Source organism: Syngnathus scovelli, chromosome 18 (genome assembly GCF_024217435.2).
Source record: "Syngnathus scovelli strain Florida chromosome 18, RoL_Ssco_1.2, whole genome shotgun sequence".
NCBI lineage: Eukaryota > Metazoa > Chordata > Actinopteri > Syngnathiformes > Syngnathidae > Syngnathus > Syngnathus scovelli.
This window is the reverse complement of record NC_090864.1, coordinates 127,501-150,000: the sequence shown is the minus strand read 5'-3', so window position 1 is coordinate 150,000 and position 22,500 is coordinate 127,501. Positions and strand designations below refer to the sequence as shown.

The window sequence follows — 22,500 nt, the reverse complement described above, 5'->3', positions numbered from 1 at the left end:
ATATCATAAAATCGTAAATTTCCGTCGAATTTTAGGGGGTCGACTTATACACCGAGTCGACCTGTACACCGGCAAATACGGTAAATACGATTAAATAAAATGATACGACTGGCATAAAAACAAATATAAACCACATAAAAATAAAAGTCACCATTACGTTGAATTATTGGGAGCACCGAGCTTGTTTCTCAGAAACGAGCCGGTCCCATCCAGGCGTAATCGGAGACAATGAAACCCGAAGTGGTTAAGGTTTGTCTTTTAATGCAGGATGCTTGGTCTCCATGTGCCGAAGCAGTTTTGAAGGCTTCATTGGCTTGCTCGCTAGTTTCAGGGGCGATTGTGTCTATAAAATGCAAAATGTTGGGTCACCTCACGGGTTACGGCCATACTACCCTGAGAACGCCTGATCTCGTCTTATCTCGGAAGCTAAGCAGGGTCGGGCCTGGTTAGTACTTGGATGGGAGACTGCCTGGGAATACCAGGTGCTGTAAGCTTTTTCTTTTTCTTATGTGCACTTCAAGCTCTTTTTTTTTTTTTTTTTTTTTTCTTATGTGCACTTCAATCGTTTAAGCCAAGACCTTTTTACAACACCCATCACGAATGGCATTCGGAAACTGCAAGCCTAGTTTGAACTCCGACACTGAAACTACAACACGAGTTCAAAACCTCTATGTACAGTGAATAAAGAGCATGGCTCCCTGTGAACTCAAAGCAGCAGTCTTTACTTGTAAAAGAACCCAGCACAACACATTGCGCTTCCATGTAGTGTTTTTACCTTTTTCATGACATTTATTTTGATACAGCCAAATGCAGGTTTTGTGCACTTCACTTTTCCGTTGGGCATTCGCGTAGAACCCTATTCCAGTTACGGCCAGATTCTTTTAGACTAGTGGTCCCCAACCTTTCTTGCGCCACGGACCGGCTACGCGTCAGAAATATTTTTGCGGACCTGCCTTTATATATATAAATAAACAATAAATCAATATAAATAAATACTACATTTATAATAAGTATATATACCGTATTTGCCGGTGTATTGGTCGACCTTTTTCGATCCAAAATCGACCGAAAAAAATCGACCTCGACTTATACACCGAGTCATAAAATTTAACTTCGTATTCATCGCTTCAAATGTGATGGTAACCAAGGCCGTTTCTCATGCATCTCATTGTGCGTTGCACTTAGAAAATTTGAACCGGGCGGCGTGCGCGAGTGCGCGGCCCGCTGGAAGTCGAATGAGGCGCCGCGACCACCTCCGCGGTGCTTATAAACCGCCGATCCGCTCGGCGGGGGCTATTTTCGGCCACTTGGTTCGTGCGCACGGCCTCCCGGATGTGCCGGGCGGGTGCGCGAGCTCGCCGGCCGCTGGAAGTCGAATGAGGCGCCGCGACCACCTCCGCGGTGCTTATAAACAGCCGATCCGCTCGGCGGGGGCTATTTTCGGCCACTTGGCTCGTGCGCACGGCCTCCCGGATGTGCCGGGCGGGTGCGCGAGCTCGCCGGCCGCTGGAAGTCGAATGAGGCGCCGCGACCAACTCCGCGGTGCTTATAAACAGCCGATCCGCTCGGCGGGCGCTATTTTCGGCCACTTGGCTCGTGCGCACGGCCTCCCGGATGTGCCGGGCGGGTGCGCGAGCTCGCCGGCCGCTGGAAGTCGAATGAGGCGCCCGACCACCTCCGCGGTGCTTATAAACAGCCGATCCGCTCGGCGGGGGCTATTTTCGGCCACTTGGCTCGTGCGCACGGCCTCCCGGATGTGCCGGGCGGGTGCGCGAGCTCGCCGGCCGCTGGAAGTCGAATGAGGCGCCGCGACCACCTCCGCGGTGCTTATAAACAGCCGATCCGCTCGGCGGGGGCTATTTTCGGCCACTTGGCTCGTGCGCACGGCCTCCCGGATGTGCCGGGCGGGTGCGCGGGCTCGCCGGCCGCTGGAAGTCCAATGAGGCGCCGCGATCTCCTCCGCGGTGCTTATAAAGTGCCGATCCGCTCGGCTTGGAGCTATTTCCGGCCTCCCGTTGGTGCCGGGCGGCGTGCGCGAGCTCGCCGGCCGCGATCTCCTCCGCGGTGCTTATAAACAGCAGCATGCGCACGGCCTCCCAGAATTTGAACACATTTCGTCAATAAATTTCGCATATTGAATTTTGAAGTTTAATATAATGCAACAATTGAGCTCGACTTATACAAAGGATATATCATAAAATCGTAAATTTCCGTCGAATTTTAGGGGGTCGACTTATACACCGAGTCGACCTGTACACCGGCAAATACGGTAAATACGATTAAATAAAATGATACGACTGGCATAAAAACAAATATAAACCACATAAAAATAAAAGTCACCATTACGTTGAATTATTGGGAGCACCGAGCTTGTTTCTCAGAAACGAGCCGGTCCCATCCAGGCGTAATCGGAGACAATGAAACCCGAAGTGGTTAAGGTTTGTCTTTTAATGCAGGATGCTTGGTCTCCATGTGCCGAAGCAGTTTTGAAGGCTTCATTGGCTTGCTCGCTAGTTTCAGGGGCGATTGTGTCTATAAAATGCAAAATGTTGGGTCACCTCACGGCTTACGGCCATACTACCCTGAGAACGCCTGATCTCGTCTTATCTCGGAAGCTAAGCAGGGTCGGGCCTGGTTAGTACTTGGATGGGAGACTGCCTGGGAATACCAGGTGCTGTAAGCTTTTTCTTTTTCTTATGTGCACTTCAAGCTCTTTTTTTTTTTTTTTTTTTTTTCTTATGTGCACTTCAATCGTTTAAGCCAAGACCTTTTTACAACACCCATCACGAATGGCATTCGGAAACTGCAAGCCTAGTTTGAACTCCGACACTGAAACTACAACACGAGTTCAAAACCTCTATGTACAGTGAATAAAGAGCATGGCTCCCTGTGAACTCAAAGCAGCAGTCTTTACTTGTAAAAGAACCCAGCACAACACATTGCGCTTCCATGTAGTGTTTTTACCTTTTTCATGACATTTATTTTGATACAGCCAAATGCAGGTTTTGTGCACTTCACTTTTCCGTTGGGCATTCGCGTAGAACCCTATTCCAGTTACGGCCAGATTCTTTTAGACTAGTGGTCCCCAACCTTTCTTGCGCCACGGACCGGCTACGCGTCAGAAATATTTTTGCGGACCTGCCTTTATATATATAAATAAACAATAAATCAATATAAATAAATACTACATTTATAATAAGTATATATACCGTATTTGCCGGTGTATTGGTCGACCTTTTTCGATCCAAAATCGACCGAAAAAAATCGACCTCGACTTATACACCGAGTCATAAAATTTAACTTCGTATTCATCGCTTCAAATGTGATGGTAACCAAGGCCGTTTCTCATGCATCTCATTGTGCGTTGCACTTAGAAAATTTGAACCGGGCGGCGTGCGCGAGTGCGCGGCCCGCTGGAAGTCGAATGAGGCGCCGCGACCACCTCCGCGGTGCTTATAAACCGCCGATCCGCTCGGCGGGGGCTATTTTCGGCCACTTGGCTCGTGCGCACGGCCTCCCGGATGTGCCGGGCGGGTGCGCGAGCTCGCCGGCCGCTGGAAGTCGAATGAGGCGCCGCGACCACCTCCGCGGTGCTTATAAACAGCCGATCCGCTCGGCGGGGGCTATTTTCGGCCACTTGGCTCGTGCGCACGGCCTCCCGGATGTGCCGGGCGGGTGCGCGAGCTCGCCAGCCGCTGGAAGTCGAATGAGGCGCCGCGACCACCTCCGCGGTGCTTATAAACAGCCGATCCGCTCGGCGGGGGCTATTTTCGGCCACTTGGCTCGTGCGCACGGCCTCCCGGATGTGCCGGGCGGGTGAGCGAGCTCGCCGACCGCTGTAAGTCGAATGAGGCGCCGCGACCACCTCCGCGGTGCTTATAAACAGCCGATCCGCTCGGCGGGGGCTATTTTCGGCCACTTGGCTCGTGCGCACGGCCTCCCGGATGTGCCGGGCGGGTGCGCGAGCTCGCCGGCCGCTGGAAGTCGAATGAGGCGCCGCGACCACCTCCGCGGTGCTTATAAACAGCCGATCCGCTCGGCGGGGGCTATTTTCGGCCACTTGGCTCGTGCGCACGGCCTCCCGGATGTGCCGGGCGGGTGCGCGAGCTCGCCGCCCGCCGGAAGTCGAATGAGGCGCCGCGACCACCTCCGCGGTGCTTATAAACAGCCGATCCGCTCGGCGGGGGCTATTTTCGGCCACTTGGCTCGTGCGCACGGCCTCCCGGATGTGCCGGGCGGGTGCGCGAGCTCGCCGGCCGCTGGAAGTCGAATGAGGCGCCGCGACCACCTCCGCGGTGCTTATAAACAGCCGATCCGCTCGGCGGGGGCTATTTTCGGCCACTTGGCTCGTGCGCACGGCCTCCCGGATGTGCCGGGCGGGTGCGCGATCTCGCCGGCCGCTGGAAGTCGAATGAGGCGCCGCGACCACCTCCGCGGTGCTTATAAACAGCCGATTCGCTCGGCGGGGGCTATTTTCGGCCACTTGGCTCGTGCGCACGGCCTCCCGGATGTGCCGGGCGGGTGCGCGAGCTCGCCGGCCGCTGGAAGTCGAATGAGGCGCCGCGACCACCTCCGCGGTGCTTATAAACAGCCGATCCGCTCGGCGGGGGCTATTTTCGGCCACTTGGCTCGTGCGCACGGCCTCCCGGATGTGCCGGGCGGGTGCGCGAGCTCGCCGGCCGCTGGAAGTCGAATGAGGCGCCGCGACCACCTCCGCGGTGCTTATAAACAGCCGATCCGCTCGGCGGGGGCTATTTTCGGCCACTTGGCTCGTGCGCACGGCCTCCCGGATGTGCCGGGCGGGTGCGCGAGCTCGCCGGCCGCTGGAAGTCGAATGAGGCGCCGCGACCACCTCCGCGGTGCTTATAAACAGCCGATCCGCTCGGCGGGGGCTATTTTCGGCCACTTGGCTTGTGCGCACGGCCTCCCGGATGTGCCGGGTGGGTGCGCGAGCTCGCCGGCCGCTGGAAGTCGAATGAGGCGCCGCGACCACCTCCGCGGTGCTTATAAACAGCCGATCCGCTCGGCGGGGGCTATTTTCGGCCACTTGGCTCGTGCGCACGGCCTCCCGGATGTGCCGGGCGGGTGCGCGAGCTCGCCGGCCGCTGGAAGTCGAATGAGGCGCCGCGACCACCTCCGCGGTGCTTATAAACAGCCGATCCGCTCGGCGGGGGCTATTTTCGGCCACTTGGCTCGTGCGCACGGCCTCCCGGATGTGCCGGGCGGGTGCGCGAGCTCGCCGGCCGCTGGAAGTCGAATGAGGCGCCGCGACCACCTCCGCGGTGCTTATAAACAGCCGATCCGCTCGGCGGGGGCTATTTTCGGCCACTTGGCTTGTGCGCACGGCCTCCCGGATGTGCCGGGCGGGTGCGCGAGCTCGCCGGCCGCTGGAAGTCGAATGAGGCGCCGCGACCACCTCCGCGGTGCTTATAAACAGCCGATCCGCTCGGCGGGGGCTATTTTCGGCCACTTGGCTTGTGCGCACGGCCTCCCGGATGTGCCGGGCGGGTGCGCGAGCTCGCCGGCCGCTGGAAGTCGAATGAGGCGCCGCGACCACCTCCGCGGTGCTTATAAACAGCCGATCCGCTCGGCGGGGGCTATTTTCGGCCACTTGGCTCGTGCGCACGGCCTCCCGGATGTGCCGGGCGGGTGCGCGAGCTCGCCGGCCGCTGGAAGTCGAATGAGGCGCCGCGACCACCTCCGCGGTGCTTATAAACAGCCGATCCGCTCGGCGGGGGCTATTTTCGGCCACTTGGCTCGTGCGCACGGCCTCCCGGATGTGCCGGGCGGGTGAGCGAGCTCGCCGACCGCTGTAAGTCGAATGAGGCGCCGCGACCACCTCCGCGGTGCTTATAAACAGCCGATCCGCTCGGCGGGGGCTATTTTCGGCCACTTGGCTCGTGCGCACGGCCTCCCGGATGTGCCGGGCGGGTGCGCGAGCTCGCCGGCCGCTGGAAGTCGAATGAGGCGCCGCGACCACCTCCGCGGTGCTTATAAACAGCCGATCCGCTCGGCGGGGGCTATTTTCGGCCACTTGGCTCGTGCGCACGGCCTCCCGGATGTGCCGGGCGGGTGCGCGAGCTCGCCGCCCGCCGGAAGTCGAATGAGGCGCCGCGACCACCTCCGCGGTGCTTATAAACAGCCGATCCGCTCGGCGGGGGCTATTTTCGGCCACTTGGCTCGTGCGCACGGCCTCCCGGATGTGCCGGGCGGGTGCGCGAGCTCGCCGGCCGCTGGAAGTCGAATGAGGCGCCGCGACCACCTCCGCGGTGCTTATAAACAGCCGATCCGCTCGGCGGGGGCTATTTTCGGCCACTTGGCTCGTGCGCACGGCCTCCCGGATGTGCCGGGCGGGTGCGCGATCTCGCCGGCCGCTGGAAGTCGAATGAGGCGCCGCGACCACCTCCGCGGTGCTTATAAACAGCCGATTCGCTCGGCGGGGGCTATTTTCGGCCACTTGGCTCGTGCGCACGGCCTCCCGGATGTGCCGGGCGGGTGCGCGAGCTCGCCGGCCGCTGGAAGTCGAATGAGGCGCCGCGACCACCTCCGCGGTGCTTATAAACAGCCGATCCGCTCGGCGGGGGCTATTTTCGGCCACTTGGCTCGTGCGCACGGCCTCCCGGATGTGCCGGGCGGGTGCGCGAGCTCGCCGGCCGCTGGAAGTCGAATGAGGCGCCGCGACCACCTCCGCGGTGCTTATAAACAGCCGATCCGCTCGGCGGGGGCTATTTTCGGCCACTTGGCTTGTGCGCACGGCCTCCCGGATGTGCCGGGCGGGTGCGCGAGCTCGCCGGCCGCTGGAAGTCGAATGAGGCGCCGCGACCACCTCCGCGGTGCTTATAAACAGCCGATCCGCTCGGCGGGGGCTATTTTCGGCCACTTGGCTCGTGCGCACGGCCTCCCGGATGTGCCGGGCGGGTGCGCGGGCTCGCCGGCCGCTGGAAGTCGAATGAGGCGCCGCGACCACCTCCTCGGTGCTTATAAACAGCCGATCCGCTCGGCGGGGGCTATTTTCGGCCACTTGGCTCGTGCGCACGGCCTCCCGGATATGCCGGGCGGGTGCGCGAGCTCGCCGGCCGCTGGAAGTCGAATGAGGCGCCGCGACCACCTCCGCGGTGCTTATAAACAGCCGATCCGCTCGGCGGGGGCTATTTTCGGCCACTTGGCTCGTGCGCACGGCCTCCCGGATGTGCCGGGCGGGTGCGCGAGCTCGCCGGCCGCTGGAAGTCGAATGAGGCGCCGCGACCACCTCCGCGGTGCTTATAAACAGCCGATCCGCTCGGCGGGGGCTATTTTCGGCCACTTGGCTCGTGCGCACGGCCTCCCGGATGTGCCGGGCGGGTGCGCGAGCTCGCCGCCCGCCGGAAGTCGAATGAGGCGCCGCGACCACCTCCGCGGTGCTTATAAACAGCCGATCCGCTCGGCGGGGGCTATTTTCGGCCACTTGGCTCGTGCTCACGGCCTCCAGGATGTGCCGGGCGGGTGCGCGATCTCGCCGGCCGCTGGAAGTCGAATGAGGCGCCGTGACCACCTCCGCGGTGCTTATAAACCGCCGATCCGCTCGGCGGGGGCTATTTTCGGCCACTTGGCTCGTGCGCACGGCCTCCCGGATGTGCCGGGCGGGTGCGCGAGCTCGCCGGCCGCTGGAAGTCGAATGAGGCGCCGCGACCACCTCCGCGGTGCTTATAAACAGCCGATCCGCTCGGCGGGGGCTATTTTCGGCCACTTGGCTCGTGCGCACGGCCTCCCGGATGTGCCGGGCGGGTGCGCGAGCTCGCCGGCGGCTGGAAGTCCAATGAGGCGCCGCGATCTCCTCCGCGGTGCTTATAAAGTGCCGATCCGCTCGGCTTGGAGCTATTTCCGGCCTCCCGTTGGTGCCGGGCGGCGTGCGCGAGCTCGCCGGCCGCGATCTCCTCCGCGGTGCTTATAAACAGCAGCATGCGCACGGCCTCCCAGAATTTGAACACATTTCGTCAATAAATTTCGCATATTGAATTTTGAAGTTTAATATAATGCAACAATTGAGCTCGACTTATACAAAGGATATATCATAAAATCGTAAATTTCCGTCGAATTTTAGGGGGTCGACTTATACACCGAGTCGACCTGTACACCGGCAAATACGGTAAATACGATTAAATAAAATGATACGACTGGCATAAAAACAAATATAAACCACATAAAAATAAAAGTCACCATTACGTTGAATTATTGGGAGCACCGAGCTTGTTTCTCAGAAACGAGCCGGTCCCATCCAGGCGTAATCGGAGACAATGAAACCCGAAGTGGTTAAGGTTTGTCTTTTAATGCAGGATGCTTGGTCTCCATGTGCCGAAGCAGTTTTGAAGGCTTCATTGGCTCGCTCGCTAGTTTCAGGGGCGATTGTGTCTATAAAATGCAAAATGTTGGGTCACCTCACGGCTTACGGCCATACTACCCTGAGAACGCCCGATCTCGTCCGATCTCGGAAGCTAAGCAGGGTCGGGCCTGGTTAGTACTTGGATGGGAGACCGCCTGGGAATACCAGGTGCTGTAAGCTTTTTCTTTTTCTTATGTGCACTTCAATCCTTTAAGAAGCTATTTTTTACAACACCCATCACGAATGGCATCCGGAAACAGCAAGCCTAATTTAAACTCCGACATTGAAACTATAACACGAGTTTGAAAGCTATATTATGTGGTGACATCCACAGCATTGTAGTTAAATTTTTTACCGCTAGAGAGCAGACTATGTACAGTGAGCATGGCTCCCTGTGAACTCAAAGCAGCAGGCTTGACTTGTAAAAGAACCCAACACAACACTTCCATGAAGTGTTTTTAAACTTTTCAAGGCATTTATTTTGATTCAGCAAAATGCAGGTCGCAACGGCAAATTCGTGCTACCGCATAAAAAGCTGTCAATAACTTTTCATGATAGCCATGTTTCCAGAAAACACCAAAAGCCTTGGAAGAAAGACTGTTTCGGCCCTGGTTGTAAAAAAATCAAAAAAAAAACAAAAGGGAAGGGTGACCGTCCGGGAATACCAGGTGCTGAAAGCCTTTTTTTGTTTTTTTTTTCCCACGTCAATTGTGAAAGGAAACTTTTACCACAGCCATCAAGTCCCGCCGCTGCTTGGCATGGTTTCAGGGGCGATTGTGTCTATAAAATGAAAAATTCTGAGCGGTCTCACGGCTTACGGCCATACTACCCTGAGAGCGCCCGATCTCGTCCGATCTCGGAGGCTAACCAGGGTCGGGCCTGGTTAGTACTTGGATGGGAGACCGCCTGGGAATACCTGTTACCGTAAGCTTTTTTTTTTTTTTTTTTTTCTTATGTGCACTTCAATCGTTTAAGCCAAGAACTTTTTACAGCACCCATCAAGAATGGCATTCGGAAACTGCAAGCCTAGTTTGAACTCCGACACTGAAACTACAACACGAGTTTAAAACCTACATTGTGCTTCCATGTAGTGTTTTTACCTTTTTCATGACATTTATTTTGATACAGCCAAATGCAGGTTTTGTGCACTTCACTTTTCCGTTGGGCATTCGCGTAGAACCCTATTCCAGTTACGGCCAGATTCTTTTAGACTAGTGGTCCCCAAACTTTCTTGCGCCACGGACCGGCTACGCGTCAGAAATATGTTTGCGGACCTGCCTTTATATATATAAATAAACAATAAATCTATATAGGCGGCTCGGTGGCGCACTGGGTAGCACGTCCGCCTCACAGTTAGGAGGGTGCGGGTTCGATTCCACCTCCGGCCCTCCCTGTGTGGAGTTTGCATGTTCTCCCCGGGCCCGCGTGGGTTTTCTCCGGGCACTCCGGTTTCCTCCCACATTCCAAAAACATGCTTGGTAGGCCGATTGAAGACTCCAAATTGTCCCTAGGTGTGAGTGTGAGTGCGATTGGTTGTCTGTCTCTGTGTGCCCTGCGATTGGCTGGCAACCAGTTCAGGGTGTCCCCCGCCTACTGCCCGATGACGGATGGGATAGGCTCCAGCACGCCCGCGACCCCCGTGGGGACTAAGCGGTTCAGAAAATGGATGGATGGATGGATAAATCTATATAAATAAATACTACATTTATAATAAATATATATAAATAGGATTAAATAAAAGGATACGACTGGCATAAAAACAAATATAAACCACATAAAAATAAAAGTCACCATTACGTTGAATTATTTGGAGCACCGAGCTTGTTTCTCAGAAACGAGCCGGTCCCATCCAGGCGTAATCGGAGACAATGAAACCCAAAGTGGTTAAGGTTTGTCTTTTAATGCAGGATGCTTGGTCTCCATGTGCCGAAGCAGTTTTGAAGGCTTCATTGGCTTGCTCGCTAGTTTCAGGGGCGATTGTGTCTATAAAATGCAAAATGTTGGGTCACCTCACGGCTTACGGCCATACTACCCTGAGAACGCCTGATCTCGTCTGATCTCGGAAGCTAAGCAGGGTCGGGCCTCGTCAGTACTTGGATGGGAGACTGCCTGGGAATACCAGGTGCTGTAAGCTTTTTCTTTTTCTTATGTGCACTTCAAGCTCTTTTTTTTTTTTTTCTTATGTGCACTTCAATCGTTTAAGCCAAGAACTTTTTACAGCACCCATCACGAATGGCATTCGGAAACTGCAAGCCTAGTTTGAACTCCGACACTGAAACTACAACACGAGTTAAAAACCTCTATGTACAGTGAATAAAGAGCATGGCTCCCTGTGAACTCAAAGCAGCAGTCTTTACTTGTAAAAGAACCCAGCACAACACATTGCGCTTCCATGTAGTGTTTTTACCTTTTTCATGACATTTATTTTGATACAGCCAAATGCAGGTTTTGTGCACTTCACTTTTCCGTTGGGCATTCGCGTAGAACCCTATTCCAGTTACGGCCAGATTCTTTTAGACTAGTGGTCCCCAACCTTTCTTGCGCCACGGACCGGCTACGCGTCAGAAATATTTTTGCGGACCTGCCTTTATATATATAAATAAACAATAAATCTATATAAATAAATACTACATTTATAATAAGTATATATACCGTATTTGCCGGTGTATTGGTCGACCTTTTTCGATCCAAAATCGACCGAAAAAAATCGACCTCGACTTATACACCGAGTCATAAAATTTAACTTCGTATTCATCGCTTCAAATGTGATGGTAACCAAGGCCGTTTCTCATGCATCTCATTGTGCGTTGCACTTAGAAAATTTGAACCGGGCGGCGTGCGCGAGTGCGCGGCCCGCTGGAAGTCGAATGAGGCGCCGCGACCACCTCCGCGGTGCTTATAAACAGCCGATCCGCTCGGCGGGGGCTATTTTCGGCCACTTGGCTCGTGCGCACGGCCTCCCGGATGTGCCGGGCGGGTGCGCGAGCTCGCCGGCCGCTGGAAGTCGAATGAGGCGCCGCGACCACCTCCGCGGTGCTTATAAACAGCCGATCCGCTCGGCGGGGGCTATTTTCGGCCACTTGGCTCGTGCGCACGGCCTCCCGGATGTGCCGGGCGGGTGCGCGAGCTCGCCGGCCGCTGGAAGTCGAATGAGGCGCCGCGACCACCTCCGCGGTGCTTATAAACAGCCGATCCGCTCGGCGGGGGCTATTTTCGGCCACTTGGCTCGTGCGCACGGCCTCCCGGATGTGCCGGGCGGGTGCGCGAGCTCGCCGGCCGCTGGAAGTCGAATGAGGCGCCGCGACCACCTCCGCGGTGCTTATAAACAGCCGATCCGCTCGGCGGGGGCTATTTTCGGCCACTTGGCTTGTGCGCACGGCCTCCCGGATGTGCCGGGTGGGTGCGCGAGCTCGCCGGCCGCTGGAAGTCGAATGAGGCGCCGCGACCACCTCCGCGGCGCTTATAAACAGCCGATCCGCTCGGCGGGGGCTATTTTCGGCCACTTGGCTCGTGCGCACGGCCTCCCGGATGTGCCGGGCGGGTGCGCGAGCTCGCCGGCCGCTGGAAGTCGAATGAGGCGCCGCGACCACCTCCGCGGTGCTTATAAACAGCCGATCCGCTCGGCGGGGGCTATTTTCGGCCACTTGGCTCGTGCGCACGGCCTCCCGGATGTGCCGGGCGGGTGCGCGAGCTCGCCGGCCGCTGGAAGTCGAATGAGGCGCCGCGACCACCTCCGCGGTGCTTATAAACAGCCGATCCGCTCGGCGGGGGCTATTTTCGGCCACTTGGCTTGTGCGCACGGCCTCCCGGATGTGCCGGGCGGGTGCGCGAGCTCGCCGGCCGCTGGAAGTCGAATGAGGCGCCGCGACCACCTCCGCGGTGCTTATAAACAGCCGATCCGCTCGGCGGGGGCTATTTTCGGCCACTTGGCTCGTGCGCACGGCCTCCCGGATGTGCCGGGCGGGTGCGCGGGCTCGCCGGCCGCTGGAAGTCGAATGAGGCGCCGCGACCACCTCCTCGGTGCTTATAAACAGCCGATCCGCTCGGCGGGGGCTATTTTCGGCCACTTGGCTTGTGCGCACGGCCTCCCGGATGTGCCGGGCGGGTGCGCGAGCTCGCCGGCCGCTGGAAGTCGAATGAGGCGCCGCGACCACCTCCGCGGTGCTTATAAACAGCCGATCCGCTCGGCGGGGGCTATTTTCGGCCACTTGGCTCGTGCGCACGGCCTCCCGGATGTGCCGGGCGGGTGCGCGAGCTCGCCGGCCGCTGGAAGTCGAATGAGGCGCCGCGACCACCTCCGCGGTGCTTATAAACAGCCGATCCGCTCGGCGGGGGCTATTTTCGGCCACTTGGCTCGTGCGCACGGCCTCCCGGATGTGCCGGGCGGGTGCGCGGGCTCGCCGGCCGCTGGAAGTCGAATGAGGCGCCGCGACCACCTCCGCGGTGCTTATAAACAGCCGATCCGCTCGGCGGGGGCTATTTTCGGCCACTTGGCTCGTGCGCACGGCCTCCCGGATGTGCCGGGCGGGTGCGCGAGCTCGCCGGCCGCTGGAAGTCGAATGAGGCGCCGCGACCACCTCCGCGGTGCTTATAAACAGCCGATCCGCTCGGCGGGCGCTATTTTCGGCCACTTGGCTCGTGCGCACGGCCTCCCGGATGTGCCGGGCGGGTGCGCGAGCTCGCCGGCCGCTGGAAGTCGAATGAGGCGCCCGACCACCTCCGCGGTGCTTATAAACAGCCGATCCGCTCGGCGGGGGCTATTTTCGGCCACTTGGCTCGTGCGCACGGCCTCCCGGATGTGCCGGGCGGGTGCGCGAGCTCGCCGGCCGCTGGAAGTCGAATGAGGCGCCGCGACCACCTCCGCGGTGCTTATAAACAGCCGATCCGCTCGGCGGGGGCTATTTTCGGCCACTTGGCTCGTGCGCACGGCCTCCCGGATGTGCCGGGCGGGTGCGCGAGCTCGCCGGCGGCTGGAAGTCCAATGAGGCGCCGCGATCTCCTCCGCGGTGCTTATAAAGTGCCGATCCGCTCGGCTTGGAGCTATTTCCGGCCTCCCGTTGGTGCCGGGCGGCGTGCGCGAGCTCGCCGGCCGCGATCTCCTCCGCGGTGCTTATAAACAGCAGCATGCGCACGGCCTCCCAGAATTTGAAGACATTTCGTCAATAAATTTCGCATATTGAATTTTGAAGTTTAATATAATGCAACAATTGAGCTCGACTTATACAAAGGATATATCATAAAATCGTAAATTTCCGTCGAATTTTAGGGGGTCGACTTATACACCGAGTCGACCTGTACACCGGCAAATACGGTAAATACGATTAAATAAAATGATACGACTGGCATAAAAACAAATATAAACCACATAAAAATAAAAGTCACCATTACGTTGAATTATTGGGAGCACCGAGCTTGTTTCTCAGAAACGAGCCGGTCCCATCCAGGCGTAATCGGAGACAATGAAACCCGAAGTGGTTAAGGTTTGTCTTTTAATGCAGGATGCTTGGTCTCCATGTGCCGAAGCAGTTTTGAAGGCTTCATTGGCTTGCTCGCTAGTTTCAGGGGCGATTGTGTCTATAAAATGCAAAATGTTGGGTCACCTCACGGCTTACGGCCATACTACCCTGAGAACGCCTGATCTCGTCTTATCTCGGAAGCTAAGCAGGGTCGGGCCTGGTTAGTACTTGGATGGGAGACTGCCTGGGAATACCAGGTGCTGTAAGCTTTTTCTTTTTCTTATGTGCACTTCAAGCTCTTTTTTTTTTTTTTTTTTTTTCTTATGTGCACTTCAATCGTTTAAGCCAAGACCTTTTTACAACACCCATCACGAATGGCATTCGGAAACTGCAAGCCTAGTTTGAACTCCGACACTGAAACTACAACACGAGTTCAAAACCTCTATGTACAGTGAATAAAGAGCATGGCTCCCTGTGAACTCAAAGCAGCAGTCTTTACTTGTAAAAGAACCCAGCACAACACATTGCGCTTCCATGTAGTGTTTTTACCTTTTTCATGACATTTATTTTGATACAGCCAAATGCAGGTTTTGTGCACTTCACTTTTCCGTTGGGCATTCGCGTAGAACCCTATTCCAGTTACGGCCAGATTCTTTTAGACTAGTGGTCCCCAACCTTTCTTGCGCCACGGACCGGCTACGCGTCAGAAATATTTTTGCGGACCTGCCTTTATATATATAAATAAACAATAAATCAATATAAATAAATACTACATTTATAATAAGTATATATACCGTATTTGCCGGTGTATTGGTCGACCTTTTTCGATCCAAAATCGACCGAAAAAAATCGACCTCGACTTATACACCGAGTCATAAAATTTAACTTCGTATTCATCGCTTCAAATGTGATGGTAACCAAGGCCGTTTCTCATGCATCTCATTGTGCGTTGCACTTAGAAAATTTGAACCGGGCGGCGTGCGCGAGTGCGCGGCCCGCTGGAAGTCGAATGAGGCGCCGCGACCACCTCCGCGGTGCTTATAAACCGCCGATCCGCTCGGCGGGGGCTATTTTCGGCCACTTGGCTCGTGCGCACGGCCTCCCGGATGTGCCGGGCGGGTGCGCGAGCTCGCCGGCCGCTGGAAGTCGAATGAGGCGCCGCGACCACCTCCGCGGTGCTTATAAACAGCCGATCCGCTCGGCGGGGGCTATTTTCGGCCACTTGGCTCGTGCGCACGGCCTCCCGGATGTGCCGGGCGGGTGCGCGAGCTCGCCGGCCGCTGGAAGTCGAATGAGGCGCCGCGACCACCTCCGCGGTGCTTATAAACAGCCGATCCGCTCGGCGGGGGCTATTTTCGGCCACTTGGCTCGTGCGCACGGCCTCCCGGATGTGCCGGGCGGGTGAGCGAGCTCGCCGACCGCTGTAAGTCGAATGAGGCGCCGCGACCACCTCCGCGGTGCTTATAAACAGCCGATCCGCTCGGCGGGGGCTATTTTCGGCCACTTGGCTCGTGCGCACGGCCTCCCGGATGTGCCGGGCGGGTGCGCGAGCTCGCCGGCCGCTGGAAGTCGAATGAGGCGCCGCGACCACCTCCGCGGTGCTTATAAACAGCCGATCCGCTCGGCGGGGGCTATTTTCGGCCACTTGGCTCGTGCGCACGGCCTCCCGGATGTGCCGGGCGGGTGCGCGAGCTCGCCGCCCGCCGGAAGTCGAATGAGGCGCCGCGACCACCTCCGCGGTGCTTATAAACAGCCGATCCGCTCGGCGGGGGCTATTTTCGGCCACTTGGCTCGTGCGCACGGCCTCCCGGATGTGCCGGGCGGGTGCGCGAGCTCGCCGGCCGCTGGAAGTCGAATGAGGCGCCGCGACCACCTCCGCGGTGCTTATAAACAGCCGATCCGCTCGGCGGGGGCTATTTTCGGCCACTTGGCTCGTGCGCACGGCCTCCCGGATGTGCCGGGCGGGTGCGCGATCTCGCCGGCCGCTGGAAGTCGAATGAGGCGCCGCGACCACCTCCGCGGTGCTTATAAACAGCCGATCCGCTCGGCGGGGGCTATTTTCGGCCACTTGGCTCGTGCGCACGGCCTCCCGGATGTGCCGGGCGGGTGCGCGAGCTCGCCGGCCGCTGGAAGTCGAATGAGGCGCCGCGACCACCTCCGCGGTGCTTATAAACAGCCGATCCGCTCGGCGGGGGCTATTTTCGGCCACTTGGCTCGTGCGCACGGCCTCCCGGATGTGCCGGGCGGGTGCGCGAGCTCGCCGGCCGCTGGAAGTCGAATGAGGCGCCGCGACCACCTCCGCGGTGCTTATAAACAGCCGATCCGCTCGGCGGGGGCTATTTTCGGCCACTTGGCTCGTGCGCACGGCCTCCCGGATGTGCCGGGCGGGTGCGCGAGCTCGCCGGCCGCTGGAAGTCGAATGAGGCGCCGCGACCACCTCCGCGGTGCTTATAAACAGCCGATCCGCTCGGCGGGGGCTATTTTCGGCCACTTGGCTTGTGCGCACGGCCTCCCGGATGTGCCGGGTGGGTGCGCGAGCTCGCCGGCCGCTGGAAGTCGAATGAGGCGCCGCGACCACCTCCGCGGTGCTTATAAACAGCCGATCCGCTCGGCGGGGGCTATTTTCGGCCACTTGGCTCGTGCGCACGGCCTCCCGGATGTGCCGGGCGGGTGCGCGAGCTTGCCGGCCGCTGGAAGTCGAATGAGGCGCCGCGACCACCTCCGCGGTGCTTATAAACAGCCGATCCGCTCGGCGGGGGCTATTTTCGGCCACTTGGCTCGTGCGCACGGCCTCCCGGATGTGCCGGGCGGGTGCGCGAGCTCGCCGGCCGCTGGAAGTCGAATGAGGCGCCGCGACCACCTCCGCGGTGCTTATAAACAGCCGATCCGCTCGGCGGGGGCTATTTTCGGCCACTTGGCTTGTGCGCACGGCCTCCCGGATGTGCCGGGCGGGTGCGCGAGCTCGCCGGCCGCTGGAAGTCGAATGAGGCGCCGCGACCACCTCCGCGGTGCTTATAAACAGCCGATCCGCTCGGCGGGGGCTATTTTCGGCCACTTGGCTCGTGCGCACGGCCTCCCGGATGTGCCGGGCGGGTGCGCGGGCTCGCCGGCCGCTGGAAGTCGAATGAGGCGCCGCGACCACCTCCTCGGTGCTTATAAACAGCCGATCCGCTCGGCGGGGGCTATTTTCGGCCACTTGGCTCGTGCGCACGGCCTCCCGGATATGCCGGGCGGGTGCGCGAGCTCGCCGGCCGCTGGAAGTCGAATGAGGCGCCGCGACCACCTCCGCGGTGCTTATAAACAGCCGATCCGCTCGGCGGGGGCTATTTTCGGCCACTTGGCTCGTGCGCACGGCCTCCCGGATGTGCCGGGCGGGTGCGCGAGCTCGCCGGCCGCTGGAAGTCGAATGAGGCGCCGCGACCACCTCCGCGGTGCTTATAAACAGCCGATCCGCTCGGCGGGGGCTATTTTCGGCCACTTGGCTCGTGCGCACGGCCTCCCGGATGTGCCGGGCGGGTGCGCGAGCTCGCCGCCCGCCGGAAGTCGAATGAGGCGCCGCGACCACCTCCGCGGTGCTTATAAACAGCCGATCCGCTCGGCGGGGGCTATTTTCGGCCACTTGGCTCGTGCTCACGGCCTCCAGGATGTGCCGGGCGGGTGCGCGATCTCGCCGGCCGCTGGAAGTCGAATGAGGCGCCGTGACCACCTCCGCGGTGCTTATAAACCGCCGATCCGCTCGGCGGGGGCTATTTTCGGCCACTTGGCTCGTGCGCACGGCCTCCCGGATGTGCCGGGCGGGTGCGCGAGCTCGCCGGCCGCTGGAAGTCGAATGAGGCGCCGCGACCACCTCCGCGGTGCTTATAAACAGCCGATCCGCTCGGCGGGGGCTATTTTCGGCCACTTGGCTCGTGCGCACGGCCTCCCGGATGTGCCGGGCGGGTGCGCGAGCTCGCCGGCCGCTTGAAGTCGAATGAGGCGCCGCGACCACCTCCGCGGTGCTTATAAACAGCCGATCCGCTCGGCGGGGGCTATTTTCGGCCACTTGGCTCGTGCGCACGGCCTCCCGGATGTGCCGGGCGGGTGCGCGAGCTCGCCGGCCGCTGGAAGTCGAATGAGGCGCCGCGACCACCTCCGCGGTGCTTATAAACAGCCGATCCGCTCGGCGGGGGCTATTTTCGGCCACTTGGCTCGTGCGCACGGCCTCCCGGATGTGCCGGGCGGGTGCGCGAGTTCGCCGGCCGCTGGAAGTCGAATGAGGCGCCGCGACCACCTCCGCGGTGCTTATAAACAGCCGATCCGCTCGGCGGGGGCTATTTTCGGCCACTTGGCTCGTGCGCACGGCCTCCCGGATGTGCCGGGCGGTGCGCGAGCTCGCCGCCCGCCGGAAGTCGAATGAGGCGCCGCGACCACCTCCGCGGTGCTTATAAACAGCCGATCCGCTCGGCGGGGGCTATTTTCGGCCACTTGGCTCGTGCGCACGGCCTCCCGGATGTGCCGGTCGGGTGCGCGAGCTCGCCGGCCGCTGGAAGTCGAATGAGGCGCCGCGACCACCTCCGCGGTGCTTATAAACAGCCGATCCGCTCGGCGGGGGCTATTTTCGGCCACTTGGCTCGTGCGCACGGCCTCCCGGATGTGCCGGGCGGGTGCGCGAGCTCGCTGGCCGCTGGAAGTCGAATGAGGCGCCGCGACCACCTCCGCGGTGCTTATAAACAGCCGATCCGCTCGGCGGGGGCTATTTTCGGCCACTTGGCTCGTGCGCACGGCCTCCCGGATGTGCCGGGCGGGTGCGCGAGCTCGCCGGCCGCTGGAAGTCGAATGAGGCGCCGCGACCACCTCCGCGGTGCTTATAAACAGCCGATCCGCTCGGCGGGGGCTATTTTCGGCCACTTGGCTCGTGCGCACGGCCTCCCGGATGTGCCGGGCGGGTGCGCGGGCTCGCCGGCCGCTGGAAGTCGAATGAGGCGCCGCGACCACCTCCGCGGTGCTTATAAACAGCCGATCCGCTCGGCGGGGGCTATTTTCGGCCACTTGGCTCGTGCGCACGGCCTCCCGGATGTGCCGGGCGGGTGCGCGAGCTCGCCGGCCGCTGGAAGTCGAATGAGGCGCCGCGACCACCTCCGCGGTGCTTATAAACAGCCGATCCGCTCGGCGGGGGCTATTTTCGGCCACTTGGCTCGTGCGCACGGCCTCCCGGATGTGCCGGGCGGGTGCGCGAGCTCGCCGGCCGCTGGAAGTCGAATGAGGCGCCGCGACCACCTCCGCGGTGCTTATAAACAGCCGATCCGCTCGGCGGGCGCTATTTTCGGCCACTTGGCTCGTGCGCACGGCCTCCCGGATGTGCCGGGCGGGTGCGCGAGCTCGCCGGCCGCTGGAAGTCGAATGAGACGCCCGACCACCTCCGCGGTGCTTATAAACAGCCGATCCGCTCGGCGGGGGCTATTTTCGGCCACTTGGCTCGTGCGCACGGCCTCCCGGATGTGCCGGGCGGGTGCGCGAGCTCGCCGGCCGCTGGAAGTCGAATGAGGCGCCGCGACCACCTCCGCGGTGCTTATAAACAGCCGATCCGCTCGGCGGGGGCTATTTTCGGCCACTTGGCTCGTGCGCACGGCCTCCCGGATGTGCCGGGCGGGTGCGCGAGCTCGCCGGCGGCTGGAAGTCCAATGAGGCGCCGCGATCTCCTCCGCGGTGCTTATAAAGTGCCGATCCGCTCGGCTTGGAGCTATTTCCGGCCTCCCGTTGGTGCCGGGCGGCGTGCGCGAGCTCGCCGGCCGCGATCTCCTCCGCGGTGCTTATAAACAGCAGCATGCGCACGGCCTCCCAGAATTTGAACACATTTCGTCAATAAATTTCGCATATTGAATTTTGAAGTTTAATATAATGCAACAATTGAGCTCGACTTATACAAAGGATATATCATAAAATCGTAAATTTCCGTCGAATTTTAGGGGGTCGACTTATACACCGAGTCGACCTGTACACCGGCAAATACGGTAAATACGATTAAATAAAATGATACGACTGGCATAAAAACAAATATAAACCACATAAAAATAAAAGTCACCATTACGTTGAATTATTGGGAGCACCGAGCTTGTTTCTCAGAAACGAGCCGGTCCCATCCAGGCGTAATCGGAGACAATGAAACCCGAAGTGGTTAAGGTTTGTCTTTTAATGCAGGATGCTTGGTCTCCATGTGCCGAAGCAGTTTTGAAGGCTTCATTGGCTCGCTCGCTAGTTTCAGGGGCGATTGTGTCTATAAAATGCAAAATGTTGGGTCACCTCACGGCTTACGGCCATACTACCCTGAGAACGCCCGATCTCGTCCGATCTCGGAAGCTAAGCAGGGTCGGGCCTGGTTAGTACTTGGATGGGAGACCGCCTGGGAATACCAGGTGCTGTAAGCTTTTTCTTTTTCTTATGTGCACTTCAATCGTTTAAGAAGCTATTTTTTACAACACCCATCACGAATGGCATCCGGAAACAGCAAGCCTAATTTAAACTCCGACATTGAAACTATAACACGAGTTTGAAAGCTATATTATGTGGTGACATCCACAGCATTGTAGTTAAATTTTTTACCGCTAGAGAGCAGACTATGTACAGTGAGCATGGCTCCCTGTGAACTCAAAGCAGCAGGCTTGACTTGTAAAAGAACCCAACACAACACTTCCATGAAGTGTTTTTAAACTTTTCAAGGCATTTATTTTGATTCAGCAAAATGCAGGTCGCAACGGCAAATTCGTGCTACCGCATAAAAAGCTGTCAATAACTTTTCATGATAGCCATGTTTCCAGAAAACACCAAAAGCCTTGGAAGAAAGACTGTTTCGGCCCTGGTTGTAAAAAAATCAAAAAAAAAAACAAAAGGGAAGGGTGACCGTCCGGGAATACCAGGTGCTGAAAGCCTTTTTTTTTTTTTTTTTTCCCACGTCAATTGTGAAAGGAAACTTTTACCACAGCCATCAAGTCCCGCCGCTGCTTGGCATGGTTTCAGGGGCGATTGTGTCTATAAAATGAAAAATTCTGAGCGGTCTCACGGCTTACGGCCATACTACCCTGAGAGCGCCCGATCTCGTCCGATCTCGGAGGCTAACCAGGGTCGGGCCTGGTTAGTACTTGGATGGGAGACCGCCTGGGAATACCAGTTACCGTAAGCTTTTTTTTTTTTTTTTTTTTCTTATGTGCACTTCAATCGTTTAAGCCAAGAACTTTTTACAGCACCCATCAAGAATGGCATTCGGAAACTGCAAGCCTAGTTTGAACTCCGACACTGAAACTACAACACGAGTTTAAAACCTACATTGTGCTTCCATGTAGTGTTTTTACCTTTTTCATGACATTTATTTTGATACAGCCAAATGCAGGTTTTGTGCACTTCACTTTTCCGTTGGGCATTCGCGTAGAACCCTATTCCAGTTACGGCCAGATTCTTTTAGACTAGTGGTCCCCAAACTTTCTTGCGCCACGGACCGGCTACGCGTCAGAAATATGTTTGCGGACCTGCCTTTATATATATAAATAAACAATAAATCTATATAGGCGGCTCGGTGGCGCACTGGGTAGCACGTCCGCCTCACAGTTAGGAGGGTGCGGGTTCGATTCCACCTCCGGCCCTCCCTGTGTGGAGTTTGCATGTTCTCCCCGGGCCCGCGTGGGTTTTCTCCGGGCACTCCGGTTTCCTCCCACATTCCAAAAACATGCTTGGTAGGCCGATTGAAGACTCCAAATTGTCCCTAGGTGTGAGTGTGAGTGCGATTGGTTGTCTGTCTCTGTGTGCCCTGCGATTGGCTGGCAACCAGTTCAGGGTGTCCCCCGCCTACTGCCCGATGACGGATGGGATAGGCTCCAGCACGCCCGCGACCCCCGTGGGGACTAAGCGGTTCAGAAAATGGATGGATGGATGGATAAATCTATATAAATAAATACTACATTTATAATAAATATATATAAATAGGATTAAATAAAAGGATACGACTGGCATAAAAACAAATATAAACCACATAAAAATAAAAGTCACCATTACGTTGAATTATTTGGAGCACCGAGCTTGTTTCTCAGAAACGAGCCGGTCCCATCCAGGCGTAATCGGAGACAATGAAACCCAAAGTGGTTAAGGTTTGTCTTTTAATGCAGGATGCTTGGTCTCCATGTGCCGAAGCAGTTTTGAAGGCTTCATTGGCTTGCTCGCTAGTTTCAGGGGCGATTGTGTCTATAAAATGCAAAATGTTGGGTCACCTCACGGCTTACGGCCATACTACCCTGAGAACGCCTGATCTCGTCTGATCTCGGAAGCTAAGCAGGGTCGGGCCTGGTCAGTACTTGGATGGGAGACTGCCTGGGAATACCAGGTGCTGTAAGCTTTTTCTTTTTCTTATGTGCACTTCAAGCTCTTTTTTTTTTTTTTCTTATGTGCACTTCAATCGTTTAAGCCAAGAACTTTTTACAGCACCCATCACGAATGGCATTCGGAAACTGCAAGCCTAGTTTGAACTCCGACACTGAAACTACAACACGAGTTAAAAACCTCTATGTACAGTGAATAAAGAGCATGGCTCCCTGTGAACTCAAAGCAGCAGTCTTTACTTGTAAAAGAACCCAGCACAACACATTGCGCTTCCATGTAGTGTTTTTACCTTTTTCATGACATTTATTTTGATACAGCCAAATGCAGGTTTTGTGCACTTCA

General features: G+C 57.8%; 8 non-coding genes and 1 pseudogene across 8 annotated transcripts; all 9 read left to right on the top strand.

The window, feature by feature from the left end:
- Nucleotides 1-375: 375 nt before the first annotated feature.
- Nucleotides 376-494, top strand: LOC125986372 (5S ribosomal RNA; annotated as a pseudogene).
- Nucleotides 495-2,564: 2,070 nt separating this feature from the next.
- On the top strand, nucleotides 2,565-2,683 carry LOC125986462 (5S ribosomal RNA). The gene has a single exon (XR_007487660.1). It is a non-coding gene; the product is annotated as a 5S ribosomal RNA (ribosomal RNA).
- A 5,737-nt stretch (nucleotides 2,684-8,420) lies between these two features.
- LOC125986416 (5S ribosomal RNA) lies at nucleotides 8,421-8,539 on the top strand. The gene has a single exon (XR_007487616.1). It is a non-coding gene; the product is annotated as a 5S ribosomal RNA (ribosomal RNA).
- A 632-nt stretch (nucleotides 8,540-9,171) lies between these two features.
- Nucleotides 9,172-9,290, top strand: LOC125986365 (5S ribosomal RNA). The gene has a single exon (XR_007487589.1). It is a non-coding gene; the product is annotated as a 5S ribosomal RNA (ribosomal RNA).
- A 1,084-nt stretch (nucleotides 9,291-10,374) lies between these two features.
- Nucleotides 10,375-10,493, top strand: LOC125986366 (5S ribosomal RNA). Its single transcript, XR_007487590.1, has one exon. It is a non-coding gene; the product is annotated as a 5S ribosomal RNA (ribosomal RNA).
- A 3,472-nt stretch (nucleotides 10,494-13,965) lies between these two features.
- LOC125986460 (5S ribosomal RNA) lies at nucleotides 13,966-14,084 on the top strand. Its single transcript, XR_007487658.1, has one exon. It is a non-coding gene; the product is annotated as a 5S ribosomal RNA (ribosomal RNA).
- A 6,016-nt stretch (nucleotides 14,085-20,100) lies between these two features.
- LOC125986404 (5S ribosomal RNA) lies at nucleotides 20,101-20,219 on the top strand. The gene has a single exon (XR_007487610.1). It is a non-coding gene; the product is annotated as a 5S ribosomal RNA (ribosomal RNA).
- Nucleotides 20,220-20,852: 633 nt separating this feature from the next.
- On the top strand, nucleotides 20,853-20,971 carry LOC125986362 (5S ribosomal RNA). Its single transcript, XR_007487587.1, has one exon. It is a non-coding gene; the product is annotated as a 5S ribosomal RNA (ribosomal RNA).
- A 1,084-nt stretch (nucleotides 20,972-22,055) lies between these two features.
- On the top strand, nucleotides 22,056-22,174 carry LOC125986445 (5S ribosomal RNA). The gene has a single exon (XR_007487644.1). It is a non-coding gene; the product is annotated as a 5S ribosomal RNA (ribosomal RNA).
- The last annotated feature ends 326 nt before the right edge of the window (nucleotides 22,175-22,500 follow it).